General features: G+C 44.8%; 1 long non-coding RNA gene across 2 annotated transcripts; it reads left to right on the forward strand.

Moving 5' to 3' along the window:
• Positions 1–7: 7 nt before the first annotated feature.
• Positions 8–9,038, forward strand: LOC147031263 (uncharacterized). Of its 2 annotated transcripts, none has more exons than XR_015052592.1 (4): positions 8–149; positions 300–458; positions 3,619–4,126; positions 7,990–9,038. It is a non-coding gene; the product is annotated as an uncharacterized LOC147031263 (long non-coding RNA). The 2 variants fall into 2 exon arrangements; XR_015052591.1 differs by lacking the exon at positions 7,990–9,038 and having other exon boundaries at positions 3,619–3,746; positions 3,897–6,209.
• Positions 9,039–15,510: the final 6,472 nt, after the last annotated feature.

Below are 15,510 nucleotides of genomic sequence, written 5' to 3' on the forward strand. Positions count from 1 at the left end.
TCAAAATAAGAAAATGTACAAGAAGCGAACTTGACAAAAAACGACTTGCGAAAGCTAAATCTCGAGCAGCCTTAACTCCTGAAGAGCAAGAAAGAAGATGAGGGGCAACTGCAACAGGAATGGCTGCATCCAGGAAACAGCCCTGGAGGGTAAAATAAAAGTCTGCATTCTCCTACAATCCAGCCATGGATTATGCTTCTGATCCAAGATAATATGTTTAGGCGAGATACCATTTATGACTGTACGTTTACAATATATTTTTTTATCCTTTCACCATTCTATCCCATTCATTCCTGCAGGAACGGCAACAGATCGAAGATGCCGACAATTATTTCGCCCAGAATCAGTGAAAACACGATTGAGTAGATGTCATCTCTAAATGCGATGAACTGCAGCATGAAAATGGATCAGCTGTTTCAATTTTATGAGAAGAGAAAGGAACACCTCAACATTTCACAGTAAGTTTCTGTGTTACACTGGAGTGTTTCCGACTCGTATGCTTGGGGCAGTACACGTGTGCTACCACACTAGCTTTGGGGAATGCACACCTACCTTTGAGCTGTGTCACCTGGGTTTGAATCTCGACCCAGCAATAACATGTGATGTTTGTGTTTCACATGCGGGGTCAGGGATCAATGTGTGCACCATGCATTGGAAGGTTATCAAGCCAAAATAGCCATCTGCCAGCATTGGATGTTGAGAGACTTTAACCCTATTCATCCTGGGCTTTTTTGAAGTATTTTGAAGATGGCGTGGGGGGGGGGGGGTCAGTCCCGTGGATGAGACGTCCAACTGACACAAGGTTTGCTGTATAGATACAAAATATTACTGATATCCAATATCATTGAATTAGCCCACCCCTTCAGCTAAATAGGGTTAAAGATCCCACAGTGTCACTGCAACATCAGTCTGTTATCATCAGAATCCCAAACAGGTTATAAATTCCTCTTCAAATCATCTCAGTTCAAACCTGAGTCTTGCCCAGCCAGTTTGTGAAAGTCAAAAACGTTCCCCAGCCAAACCCACAAATCCATGCATCCATTGGGATCATACTCTGTACAGAGCATTGGTGTTGCTTAGCAGTCTCTTGGGCCATTGGGCACAATCATGGACGGGTCGCCGCTCCAACACAGGATACTCAAATGGCTCAATCATCCCAGCAAGCTGGTACTCATTTTGCTGACCTCTGAAGGATGACAGGCTTAGTCAACCCCAACTGGTATTAATTCAACAGCAAAGCAGGATTTCACCTCAGGACCCTGGGATCCCAAGCCCCCCATTCGGTGAATCTTTTTCTCGACCAATTTACAGAAACATTTACAGTGAGTCAGTAAATTGCAAACATGGTGAATCTTGTTTCCTTATTAATGTGGACAATTTTCTGTTTAAATACAGGACTTGTACATTGTACATCAGTTGTAGACTTTCTAAAGTTCCTATCTCAACACAAATATTTCCATGAACTTTTGCACATATGATATTGACACTGAGTGCTGGGAATTGATCGCTTCCTGTCCTTGCAGTGTTTGGTGAAAGTACCCATGTGCACCTACTGGGAACAGGATAGCCAGCTTGATGCATTGGTATTTTCAGTCACAGGATGTTGAGAAAGGAGTTCGCTGATATATTGTTGCGGTTATGGAAAATGGCCTACATGCATTCAGACACGTAGCAGTTCCCAGAGTCAGTTATATCTTCAAGTTATATCCTCAGAATAGATTTCCTTCCCATTGTTTAGACTTTAGAGGGATGAGGGACAATTGCGTTGTGTGGGTTAACCTATGTCTTTCCCCTTCATCTAACTTTGTAATCCACCCTCCATCCACCTTCGCATCCAGTATTGTATCCAGTATTTGTTCCCCCACCACGCTATGCTCGTCACCCCAAATATGTCATTCCCCGCAACATCTTCAGCATTTTTACTGTGATCCCATGTAATGCCCTCACCCCCATGCCTATCAAACCCAGAAACCCCCATGGAAAACTTCCATCACTTAAATTTAAACCACTCGTTCGTTCCTCCATCTCATACATCCCAACCAATGAGAGGAAACCACGAGCGAGTGGGAAGGGCCTCAAACAACGCCTGCGCTGGCCCCAATAAAAAGGAAATGTGCGGGTGGACAAGCGCAACCGCCATGGAGCAGAACCAGCGAGAGGGAACAAAACTCTGCCTGAACGAGCAGTCTTTACATAGGCTGTGCCGGAGCAGACTCTGCCTGAACGAGCGGTCATCACGTGCGCTGTACCGGAGTGAGATTGCCTGAACGAGCTGTTAATTGCCTGCACGAGTCACTTTTCGACGAGCGGGGTAGCGTGAGAATCCGAAGGCAGACACCTTCACGAGAACTGTTGAACCCAGCGGTTCCAACCACTTCACACCACATTCCGACACCACATCAACACACCCCATTATCCCTCTTCACCAACACCCTCTCCCTGTTTCACTTTGGGCCCAACATAGGCAAGCATTTTTGTGTCCAGTAAGCCAGGAGTCAAACCAAGACTCTGCTCTTCCTCTAATCTTCTCATACTGTCATTTACTTTCCCAGATGATTGATGGCGCCATGTCCTATATTTAGCTGGAGATAAAACTGAACAAGTGGGCCCCGTAACCACTAAGATGAATCACTTTTTTCTTGTCTTTTAATTGGGCATTTCTATTGCAATTTCAGTCCATGCACTGTGAAAAACATGCCTACGATTGCCATTGTAATTAAATGCCATTTCTGGTTGATTAACGATTGGTTTATTGTGCTGATTGAATAAATGTACTTGCTGAACTGAACTGAACGGTGGGATATAATGAAACATTTCTGACCTGTTTGCTTTCATCCTTTTCCCCAATTGGTTGATTTAATGTGCAAGTATAGACAGAAGGGAAGTTATACCCCACCGAATGCTCTGTGATTAGCCAATAACAATCCACAGTTCACTCGGCCACACATAATAAATAGATGTGTGGCTGTTGAAGGTGTGGCCTCCTGTTCGGGTTGCCAAGCCAACGGTAAGGTAATGCGCAACCAAGGAGCAAGAACCCTGTTAGGTTTGGTGATACAAACCCGGCAGGGATGGTTGCCTAGCAATCTGTCAGACCGCAGAGTTATCTGTGGCTGGCGGCCCTCAGGTCTGGAGGTCGGGGAGAAAGTCCGAGGAGCACCTCGCGGTAACCCCCGACCCCAGTTGTGAAACAACATTATGGTCTGAGGTGGCTTTCGTACTCCTCAAACTCGATACCAGGAAAGCTTTTCAATGGAAAAGATAGACTGTTTTACACTTCAGGGACAAACTGGAAGGCTGGGCAGCAAGAATCACATCCCAATGTAATATTGTACTATTCCATGTGTAAAGGTACAATCGTTATTCTATAATAGTACTGCAGTGTTGTTACATTATTGTGCCAAATATATTTTCATTATTTGTGCCAAACCTTTGCCTGACCTTGAACGGGTGAATTATTGGGTTGATACTCATGGGAGCTTTTGAAATTACCTGGCGTACAAATTGGTCTTTGGTGTTATGATCAGGGTTATCTTGGTGATCACGTTGTTTATAACACAGACATCAACATGGAACATTCATTCTTTTGTGATAACATGTTTCTCTCCATTGTTGCAGATCTCTCCCCAAGAAACTGGTATTCCATAATGTGAAAACTCAAGAAACGCTGCACCATCTCGAGACTGAATGGAAGAAAGAAGTGGCAATCGCTGAAGATATTGAAGCCGATAAACAGATTGTGAAAGGTATTGCAGCCAGTAAACAGATTGTGCTTTAAATGGGACAATGGTTTCATTGTTGAGCTTCATCCAAGGGAGGTCACTGGCACAGCATTGGATTCAAGAATCACCCGATGACTGTGAAACCGTGATCCGCTCTCAATACCATTTGCACAGCATGAAGGAGGGACCGCACTTGTCAAATGACTCGTGAACAACTGTACACAGCAAGGATTGGAGGTGCTTTGTGCATTGTAACCTATTGGAAGTCCTCCTTTGTCCCTCAAGAATCAAGTGATGGAGTCGAAGGAGATTGTAAGAGGAGGGAGAATGTCTCGAGCCGCCATTGAATCCGTTGGTAAACAGCAGATGGGCAAAACTGCTCAATGTCCCTCTGATTGCCTTAGGTTTGTGATTAACTCATTTGTATGTAAAGCAGGTGTACCAGTGCTATAGATATCTATCTTATACTCATAAAAGTGTGTGTGTGTGTGTGTGTGTGTGTGTGTGTGTGTGTGTGTGTGTGTGTGTGTGTGTGTGTGTGTGTGTGTGTGTGTGTGTCAGTGTGTCTCTTCCATAACTCCAAAACTATCAAACCTAACAGCCTGAAACTTTGCATGCGTACTAAGAAAACTCCAAGGAAGTGCAAGAGTGAAAATTGGGTGTGTGGGTTAATTAAAACATCCATTTTGAAGATAATTAACGGCCTTATTTAATTATATCCTTCATCAAGCGATCCTCATCCACCTCACGATCTGAGTCTTAAGGTGTTTCCTGGCTAACCTCGCTGGCATCTTAAACCGCCATGTTTTCTGGCCTGCTCAACCATGACTTGACTTGGAACAGGCCGTGGTGATTAATTAATGATAAAGTTGTTGTTTTCACTTTCCTCACTCATATTATTGAATGTCTGTTCATCATAGCTGCACAATTCGGACATATTTGACATTTCAGGCGTCTTTGGGAGGTAAAAATAAAATAATGTCCACACGTCACATCCACCGAGCTGCGTGATGGCGGGCGGTCCCTCGGCCCTCAGGTGGTGCCTCGCCGGCTGAAAATCTTGTGCAATTTCATTATTTAACTTTTCGTGCGATGCGTTTTCATCATATACTCGTCACTTTGACATTCATTCATCTAAATAAAAAATAATTTTTTAACTTCCATCGACTTCGTGCTCGGAGTTCTTTCATGTTGGTTTGAGCTGTAAAAAGTGTGTGCCGACATTTTGTGGTCGCTTTGGATTGTTTTTTTTTATCCCCCGCCACGTTTTGGAAGGGGGATATTGTTGTCACCCAGGTCGTCTGTCCGGCTGTCCGTCCGTCCGTCCGTCGGCTGGCTGGGCGTCAACATTTATAGCTGTAAGTGCGATAACTCGTAAACTGTTCGCCATATCGATTTGAAATTTGGGTCACACATGGTACCACCTGAAAAGAAAGAACCCTATTGATTTTGGGCGTGGCCGGATCCAAAATGGCCGACTGGGGCGGTCCGTCCGTCCGGCTGGCTGGGCGTCAACATTTATAGCTGTGAGTGCGATAACTCGTAAACTGTTCGCCATATCGATTTGAAATTTGGGTCACACATGGTACCACCTGAAAAGGAAGAATCCTATTGATTTTGGGCGTGCCGGATCCAAGATGGCCGACTGGGGCGGCCATCTTGAAAAAAATGTTTTTTGTAATAAATGGAAAACCACTTATCTGATTTCAATTATTTTTCAATGGCGGGGGATTCCCCATCTCTGATGGTATATTTTTCTTTCAATTACTTTTTGTTGTTTTTTTCGCTTGATTCGCATATTTAAAGAATTATATTTTAAAAATGTAATCCTTTGTGGTTCTATTTGTGTGCTTTATCCATGCGGAACTTCAAATAGAACTTGGAACAGTGTTTGCCCTCACCTCGTAATTTAACAAGCTTAGCGGGAAACCAACCATTACCTCTTTTAATTTGAAAAAGCAAATGTCACTGATGCTTTAATGGAGTTGGGTTCACCTGGAACATATGACGTCAAGAATTAATGCTTGGGTATTACACCACCTTGGTACGGCGACGATGGAGGTACAGACGTAAGCAGTTGGTTATCTTTATGTGAACCGGGTTTGTTCTCAGAATCGTTTGAGGTTCTATTTGTGACTTTCAAAGCTCATAACACACGATTTCCGAGCTGTTTGCCGCATTAACATGTTTTACAAAATTTGAGCCTTTTTTTGTTTTTTTACCCATCACATGACAATTGGCAGCTGTTTATAAATAATAATGTATATGCACATCTTGAAACGTCGATAATGCAACGTTTAAAAAAATCATTTGTTGAAGGGTTAAAGCCACACAAGTTTTTGGGGTTGTATACAGTACGTACTGTACTCGGTAATTACACAAACTCCAATTTGCCGATTCCTGTAAAATTGGTGTGTGTGTGTGTGTGTGTGTGTGTGTGTGTGTGTGTGTGTGTGTGTGTGTGTGTGTGTGTGTGTGTGTGTGTGTGTGTGTGTGTGTGTGTGTGTGTGTGTGTGATTCATAAAGCATAACATTTTCTCTCTGCTCATTTCCTTCTCCCCCACCCCTCTCACTCTCTGTCCCATCCTCACTCCACCCCCTCCGAATACAATTCAGCACTCTATATTCCTCTCCATATATATATATATATATATATATATATATATATATATATATATATATATATATATATATATATATATATATATATACACACACACACGAGAGGTCTGTCTAAAAAGTAACAGGGACTGACTTCACAGAAATTTTATTCCATAAAATCTGTTGAAATCTGGGTGTCCCCTTCAAAATAGTTTCCCTCCAGTCTCACACACTTGTCCATCCTCTTCCTCCATGATTCGATGCACCCCCGGAAAGCTTCTTCTGGAATCCTCCGGAGCTCCATCATCACGGCCCTTTTGATGGCCTCCACATCAGGAAATCGGGTCCCCTTGCTCACCCCCTTGAGCTTGGGGAATAGGAAAAACTCACAAGGGGCCAAGTCTGGCGAATACGGGGGTTGCTCCAGAGTTGGCACGTTCCTCTCCGCCAGAAACTGTCGGATGCTCAGGGCACTGTGAGCAGGGGTGTTGTCATGGTGGAGCACCCAGGCTCTTGTCCCGGACTGATCTCATGAGGCACTGGAAGATCTCCTTGTACACGTATTGATTCACTGTTTGACCCTGTGGTAGAAACTCGAAGTGGACGATGCCCTTGATGTCAAAAACCTGCCCCGATGAGCATCACCTTCACCTTCGACTTCGACATCCTTGATTTCTTTGGTCTTGGTGATGCCGGACTTTTCCACTGACGACTCTGCCCTTTGGTCTCGGGATCGTATTTGAATATCCACGATTCATCGCCAGTAATGACTCTCCTGAGCAGGTCTGGATCGTCAAGGCACTCGATAATGTCTTGACAGACAGCGACTCTTTGCTGTTTCTGGTCCTTGGACAACAGCTTGGGGAACATCTTTGCGCACACCTTGCACATTTCGAGATTTTCAGTGATGATGCTCCAGACAGTGTCCTTGTTGATGGAAAGTTCCTCAGCAATCATCCACACTGTGAGTCGACGATCTGCGTGCACTATCTGCTTCACACGCTCGATGTTGTCCACCATTCTGCTCGTTGAAGGTCTTCCAGACCGTGGATCGTCTTCAACCTCCTCCCGTCCCTCTTTGAACCTCTTGTGCCATTCAAATGCACGTGTACGTGACGTCGTTTCTTCCCCTTAGACTTGCTACATCATTGCGAATGATTCAGAAAGTGTTTTGCCAAGCTTGGCAAGAAGATTAGCTCTCTGTTCATGACTCATAGCGCAATGACTCAGACTAGACAACGTGTAAAGCACGACCTGTAAAAAAAATCACAGAATGAGCGCAGTCAACCATCACGAATCATATATGTATATATATATATATATATATATATATATATATATATATATATATATATGTATATATATTGCTGGAATGTTGCGAAAGACTGTGACGCAACCCATTCATTCAAGTTGTGTAAGTGGAGCACACAGCAGGCTCAGTGCCGTTACTTTTTAGATGGACCTCGTATATATATATACATATATATGTATACATATATATATATATATATATTTATATATATATATATCTCACACCCTCCCCCCCACCCCCCAACAACCTCGCACCCCCTCTCTCCCGGAGTGTATTGCGACGTGTGGTAAGGTGTCGCTCTTCTCCCCTCTTCCTTGCTTTCCCCTTCCCCTGTCTCCCTCCTTTATTTTGCAGGAAGATGGCTCCTATCAAAATAAGAAAATGTACAAGAAGCGAACTTGACAAAAAACGACTTGCGAAAGCTACATCTCGAGCAGCCTTAACTCCTGAAGAGCAAGAAAGAAGACGAGGGGCAACTGCTACAGGAATGGCTGCATCCAGGAAACAGCCCTGGAGGGTAAAATAAAAGTCTGCATTCTCCTACAATCCAGCCATGGATTATGCTTCTGATCCAAGAGCACATAACTTCCATGACCACAAGGGGCTATGCCAAAGCCATCTTGGCAATGAAAAATGATGCCGTCAATTCCACAGAGGCCTTCTTACACAGTTACTTGGCACAATGCAAATATACAAGTCGGTTTATACTGCACCAGACACAAATGAAGCAGTCCACTACCCCCACAGAATTTCTTAACTCTCCGGAACTACCAGGTGTGCCTTCTCACAATCTGGAGCTCAAGGTTGGTGCACCCATTATGATTCTCAGGAATCTGGACCCACCAACACTCTGCAATGGAACACGTTTGGCTGTCAAGAAGTTTATGCCACAGGTCATTGAAGCCACAATCATGACTGGCCATCCAGCAGGACAGGATGTCTTCATTCCACGTATTCCAATCATCCCATCTGACTTGCCATTTCAATTTTGAAGGCTCCAGTTCCCTGTCTGCCTCAGTTTTTCCATGAGCATCAACAAGGCACAAGGACAATCGCTCAAAGTTGTTGGCCTCAACCTGCAAAGCCCATGCTTTTCTCATGGCCGACTCTATGTTGGTTGTTCCAGAGTTGGCAATGGTAAAAACCTTTTCATCTTGGCTCCACATGGAAAAACATGCAACATTGTCTATCCTGAAGCTCCACAAGGATAAACAGTTTTTTTAAATGTCAAACACTGTGATAAAATGTGATGTGAAATCCTCAGTGCTGAAGAATAAGAAACAATGCTGGAAAAGAAAGGCAGAAAGAAGAAAGAGGAGAAAGGCAGAAAGAAGGACAGAAGACAGTAGAACAATGAAAAGACAACACAGGAAGAAGGGGAGGCTAATAGAAAGAAGTGCTGATACACAAGAAGAAAAAGAAAAAAGTCAGGAAGAAGGACAGAAAGATGACAAAAAACAAGGAATAACAAAAATCCAGAGCAACTGAAACTACTCAACAGCAAAAAGCAAGATTAGAAACAAACACAGCAACAATGACTGCATTCTGCCCTCTTGTACCTGTGATCTCCCAGTCTTTGTGTTGTACTGACTGATTCAGGAGGACACAGTTAAAGCCGATGAAACCTTTGTCGCCACTGTGTGAAGTGGGGCCATCGCCGTAAAATACAAAACACACAGTAAATGGCGCTCTGTGTTGAGGCGCGGCGGTGATGGTCATGTGTAACCCTCGACCAGTCAAAGATCCCCGGGGGGTCAAACACAGCAAGGTAAGCCTTGTTCTTATTTGCTGTCTCCCACCTGTCTCTCTGCCCCCCCTCCTTTCCCTCTCTTTTTCACCCTCCCCATCCTCTCACCCCCCCCACATTTTCTCTTTCCATCCCTCTCTCCCACCATACTCCCCTCCCTCCCCCCTCATCTCATCAGCGAAACAATGGGTGGTATTTGCTAGTTTTGTAATATGATGCAATATACGTACTTTTTTTTTGCTTCCATTTTTGGCCAAATTAGAAGCAGTTTCACTTGCTTCTGCTCAATGTGGACAATACCAACAATAACCTCGCATGCTCAAGCATCAAAAGCTGTCTGGAGAAAATTATATAGCAAGTAATTTGAGTAATTCATATTTTTACTTGCTTGTACAAGGAAGGTCAATATATTTTTGTGGTGCCGTGGTGAGGAACGACCGCTAGATGGAGCAGTAGGGCCGTCTCCACCGAACACCCGGAATTGAAGTTCGTCATCCCAGATAAGTCCGGAGTTAACGGGTCGCTTAAAGGACTGCTGGTCGCCAATGATTTTGACGGCGTGAGGTAGGGTTTATTTGTCTATTCCAATTTACCCCGAAGTCACACCATGCTGTCAACTACCGGGGAGAGGCCCCCACACCCTTGGCCGGCTTTGTCCGAACTGAGTCGCTGTTACCGACTCGGATCCGGCGTAACCGAGCGGGAATTACCAAAGCCACGCCGGTCCAAAGTAACAATTTACGGCACAATCGGCCTCCCTAATTCTCAAGCCCAAACCATACTGGGCTGGCAATGAAAGAAAACACAGACAACAAACTGGAACATTTAACAGAGGGTTTATTTACAATAATCGGGAAGGAGACACAGAGCAGACTTAATCACGAATAAAAAATGCAGGCAAATGTACAATGGCAGATCACTTAAGCGATTTCTACTTATCAGGACTGGCCACAGACAGACACACCCACCAAAAAAGAAATGGACCTCGATGGGTCTATATTTATTTGGCCCTTCAGCTCGGGAGGGAAGGGCGAGCTGAGTGTCGCCAGGGCGTCCTGGCCGGGAGTACCTGGCCGCCTCGTGCGGTTTCACTGACCCGCACTTGTGGAACTCGGAGTCTATGGAAGGGAACAGGGATCCCCGGCTCGAGGGCTCCAACACAACCCACCACGGTGGGACTTGAACCCACGACCTATAATCCAACGAGCGCAGCCAGGATCCCACAAACGACCCGGCTCGCCACGAACGATGATCGACACCACGAGCACCACAAAACACCTCCGCCATGACCACCACCACCACGAGCACCAACACGACCTGCACCGACACAGGGCCCAAGGAACCCTCGAGAAAAGATCTCTAGAGACAGCTCGTCCCCCTTCTTATCGCGCCCCGGGGGGGGTGGAGGGCTCCCCTCTGAGGGAACTCACCTCTGGATTGGTCGGGCGGGGGGGGGGGACGTCGGGCGATCTGTGTCCTCCCCTCATTTGACAAGGCGAACATTCCATCTGGCTGGGGCGGGGTCGGCTCTGAGGTGATGGAAACTCCGTCTACGTTCGTGGCCTTGAACACGTGCGTAATGGAGCGAAAGAAGTGGAGGGGATTGATGTAGAAAACTAACTGGAAAGAAACTCGCAGCGCACACATGAAATTCCCATTAGACATAGGGGAGAGATTCTAACTACCCACATATACTGAACAAAATAACTAAACTTTGGGTCAACTGTATGTGTGAAGGCGAATGGTTTCCAGATTCATAACAATATGAATTTGAATTCATTTCAAACTGAGGTCTATTGGGTCATTAATTTTGTTGCACCCAGCAGTGTGTATCTGCATTCTGCACCCCTGGATTGCTGGTATAAATTCACCGGAAGAGTTTTTCGTAAAGATTGGAGAACCACCCACTCCATACAAGCCCTGATTGAATGCCTTTGAGTTGTGGCCTTCAAGTGAATAGCCCCTCAGTGGGTGAGCATGCCTTATGGCATCCTTTTAAAGGCTGGGCTGCTACAGGATTGGGATAGAATATTGACAATCTAGGGGGGTCATGGACACTCTGTTCCATACATCCTTCCCACAGAGGCAATATTTTGTTCAGGGCTTTAAGAACAATGGCCATCTGGCTTCATTAGCCTCCAAAAAAACTTGGGAAATCCAAATTTGGCAAAATTATTCATTCATTCGAAACACTGCCACTGAGCTTCATACCTGGCACCATGACTGAAATTGCTGGAAATTGATCAACGGTTCCCTGCCTTGAGTCAAAATGAGTTGACCTGACCAGGATTCTGGGCTCACTTAACTGCATCAGCAGCAATAATGCTTTGCACAGGGCATGGTAGGTGATAATGATGATAATAATAACAATTCTTATGCTTGACTCTCCATTTGCAAATTCAAAGAATCTGGATACGCTGGCCGTTCCTGGATACAGGATGCAAGAGATAACTCACCTACTCTCCTTCACAAAACACACCACTTTGGGGGCTTTACAATTCCACCAATGGCGAGGGAATGTTGGCAGATTTGTCTTCCAGTTTAACATCCTGCAGGACGATGGATATTCATGAAGAGTTAACCCTGAATGAGAAACACAAAGGCATTTGACAGTTTATAGCTGGGGTGAGGATTCAAACCCAGATGAAGAAGCAGCTCAGAGGTGAGTGTGCATCCCTCTCAGGGAGTATCCTGTCAGCTCTTTCACCTTGTAATTAAAAGAATAAAACCTACCATTATGCTGCAGCAAACACCATTACATGCAGTGCCTTCAGAAAGTTATTCACACCCCACGACTCTTTCACATTTTGTTGTGTTAAAGCCTGAATTCCAAAATGGATTAAATTGTTATTTTTTTGTCACCGATTTACACAAATACCCCACAATGACAAAGTGAAAACGTGTTTTTCAAGAAAAATTCTCAAATTGATTAAAAATTAAGAGCTGAAATGTCTTGCGCCAATAAGTATTCAATGCCTTTGCCATAATGCTCCAAATTGAGCTCAGGTGCATCCAATTTCCTTTGATCATCCTTGAGATATCTCAACAACTTGATTGGAGTCCACCTGTGGCCAATTCAAATGATTGGACATGATTTAGAAAGAAATACACTTTTCTACGAAAGGTCCCACAGTGGTCTGATGAAATGAAAACTGAACGATTTGGCCTGAATGCAAAGGGCTACGTCTGGTGGAAACAGAGCACAGCTCATCACCTATCTAACACCATCCCTACCCTGAAGCATGGGGGTGGCAGCATCATGCTACGAGGTTGCTTTTCAGCGGCAGGGAGTGGGAGACTTTTACGGATAGAGGGAACATTGAATGGAGCCAAATACAGGCAAATAATTGAGGAGAACCTACTTCAGAGTGCAAAATACCTGAGACTGTGATGGTAAACATTTACATTCCAACAGGACAATGATCCAAGGCATACAGCCAAAGCAACACTAGAATGGCTTCAGAACAAGAACGTGAAAGTCCTTGTGTGGCACAGCCAAAGCCCAGACTTGAAGTCCATTGAGAATCTGTGGAAAGACTTCAAGATTTCTGTTCACTGACCCTCCCCATCCAACTTGACAGAGCTTGAGCAAATCTGCAAGGAAGTATGGGATAAAACCCCCAAATCTGGACGTACCCAAAATGCTGGAATCGCTGCCAAAGGCGCTTCTACAAAGTATTGACTCAGGGGATTGAATAGTTATTGACACAAGACACTTCAGCTTTTCATTTTTCATTGATTTGTAAAAATTTCTAAAAACATGTTTTCACTTTGTCATTTTGGGGTATTTTGTGTCGATCGGTGACAAAAACTTGATATTTAATTAATTTTAAATTCCAGCTGGAACACAACAAAATGTGACAAAAGTTGAGGGAGTGTGAATACTTCCTGATGCACTGTTGTGACCATTCCTTAACCGACAAACATTCTTTAAAAAAAGGAATATATTGTTGTCATTGATGCATAACATTTTGCTCACTTTGATAAACTCAAACTTTTCAGTTTCTTATGTGATCTCATATCAGTTTCAGTTTCTTATATCTTTGTCGAGTCTTTCTTCAGTTTCTTATATCTTTTCCCTTCTCACCTTATCCCCTCCATAACCATGTGATTTCTTTACCTCCTCCTCTTCTTCCTCCTTCCGCATTTGGTGATCCACCATCTTCCTTCTACTTAAGCAGATCCACATTCACTATACACCGTCACGACCTTTTCTTCAACCTTTCCTTTACCTCACTTAACCTCACCTTTATTTACAAAAGAAAAAAAAAAAAACAAGGTCTCTTAAAAGGATTAAACTTCCTCTGCCACACGTTTGGTTCTCCACATTGTATCATACTTCACTTCTCTTCATCTTCTTCACTAAGACTGTCATGGCTCTTTCAATTCGACCTTTCCTTCATCAAATGTCTAAAAAGTCCAACTGTTAAAACATTTCTTTCCTTCATTCTCTTAATTCTCCTTGAAGCCTGGCAGGTTGGCTTAGCGGTTAGGGTGGCGGCTTGGCAGGATCCGAGGGTCCTGAGTTCCTTAGCGGTTAGGGTGGCGGCTTGGGATCTGAGGGTCCCTGAGCTCAAGCCCCCGTTTTCCACTAAATTAATACACCAGGGGAGTTGGAAACAGCCTGTCATCCTTCCAGGGTCGGGGTGGCGAAGTGAGTACCCAGTGTACTCGGTCCCGGTGTATGCACCGGTTAAAATAGGTAGTACCATATCCCTGTGTCGTAAGAGGTGACCAGGGTTAGTGAGGAACCAGGAAGGGCATCCGGCCATAAAACATTGCCTCTAAGAAAAAGCCCAACCCCCTGCACAGCAGGGAAAATAATGGCTGTAAAAACGGTCATTTTTAATTTTTTCTTATTCTCTTAATTCTCCTTCATTGCATCCTTCACGTAATGTCTTTAAACGTATCTCTGACTGAAACATTTTTTAAATTCCAGTTTTCAATGCATGTTCGTGTTCCATCAATCGTATCCCTTTTTTTTTCTCCAAATTCAGTGACAATTCACCCAACCTCCTTGATTATACACTCCTATGAACTCCTCACCTGCTATACCCTCTCCTTGTCCCCTTCCATCTTGCCCCTTATCCTACCTCCTCTCTCAGCACCTCTTCACTGACCTCTGCTTTACTATCAGCTCCTCCTCTGGTGTCCCGAACTGCGTGGTGTTCGAACATCTGTGGGCTCCGTTTTAACCTTCCAGATCAGATATCTCACTTTCTCATTCAGTGTACACTCTTCAACATTTCAAACATGCTCTTTCTTTCCTCTCTCATCCCACTCCCCCTCTTCCTAACCGCTCAAATCTTGTGCTACTACCCCTGCCTGCTGCTTTCTTCACCACACCACCCACCAAGTCTCATCCTTCCCCTCTCCCCACCTCTCCCCTCGCCTGGACTGCCCCTGAGCCGTGCCTGCTCTCATCGTCCTCCCCTCCCTCTCAAAGCAACCCTTCAATGTCTTCCCTCCAAGCTTCCCTCTCGCACTTTTCCCAAAACTCCCCCCTCACCCTTCTCCCTCAACTCCCCCCCCCCACCTTTCTCCATCCAATCTCCCCACCTCACTGCCCCATTTCTCAAAGTTGCACCCCCACTCCTCACATCGACAAAGCTGCCTCCCCTTCTCTTGCCCTCTCTCTCCCAACTCATTCTTCCCCCTCCTTCAATATTCAACTTCCCCCTGCCCCCTCTCATTATTCCCCACTTTGCCTCATCCTATCACTACCGAGCCTTTTCTCCTCCTCTTCCTGCCCTCTCCCCCGGCTCCTCTGCAATCGCCCACACACCTTCAACAACTCTCTCTATCCCCATCCTCCCTCATCATACCCTTTTCCCCTCCTCTACCCTCCCCTGCACCCAAGCCTCCTCCCTCCCTCTCTCTCTTAACAGTGTGGACCTCCAAACACCCAAGGCCTGTCGTTCTAACCTAGACAGATTTCTCCATACATGTTGCCACTGACAAACCAGACATAATCTGCTTTTCAGACACTTTCCTCATTCCCTCCACTGCCACCTCCACGTTTATGTGTGTGTTGTTCCATCCACCAAACAGGGATGACTCCATTTACATCTCGCTCTCTAGAAAACATGCACCAACTTCTATCCTCTCAACCCAACTCTCTTCCTCAT

Source organism: Eptatretus burgeri, chromosome 2 (genome assembly GCF_056783735.1).
Source record: "Eptatretus burgeri isolate ZD-2024b chromosome 2, Ebu_testis_v1, whole genome shotgun sequence".
Classification (NCBI taxonomy): domain Eukaryota; kingdom Metazoa; phylum Chordata; class Myxini; order Myxiniformes; family Myxinidae; genus Eptatretus; species Eptatretus burgeri.